Source organism: Bos grunniens, chromosome 16 (assembly GCF_055505025.1).
Source record: "Bos grunniens cultivar Pamir isolate PY7600 chromosome 16, Bosgru_T2T1.0, whole genome shotgun sequence".
Taxonomy (NCBI): Eukaryota; Metazoa; Chordata; class Mammalia; order Artiodactyla; family Bovidae; genus Bos; species Bos grunniens.
The window spans coordinates 53,791,961-53,792,400 of record NC_141180.1 but is presented as its reverse complement, the minus strand read 5'-3'; positions in this window follow the sequence as shown (position 1 = coordinate 53,792,400).

The following is a 440-nucleotide window of genomic DNA, read 5'->3' as shown; positions in this document are numbered from 1 at the left end:
AGCAAGTGTCTTTTAATTTCATGGTTGCAGTCACTGCCCTCAGTGATTTTGGAGCCCAAGAAAATAAAGTCTGTCACTGTTTCCATTGTCTCCCCATGTATTTGCCATGAAGTGATGGGACCAGGTGCCATGATCTTACTTTACTTACTAGTTAACATTATTTTTATCTCCCTTTATCAGGGAAGCACTTTAGGAAAAATTGCACTGTGAAGTCAATTTCAGACACGGTTCCTCTGCCCTCAAGTCGTTTCCAATCTTAGATGAAAGGTCTTACAGTGACCACCTTTCCAGGAGTTTACGTGATCCTCTCTCCTTCTCACTTGAACTAGCATCAAAGTGTCTCTCTCTGCCTGTCACCCCAAAGGCTCCTCCCCCTCCTCCAGGTGCCCCTCCCGGCAGCTCAAGAGAAGGAAGTGACGCACCGGAAGTGTCCCTGTTCC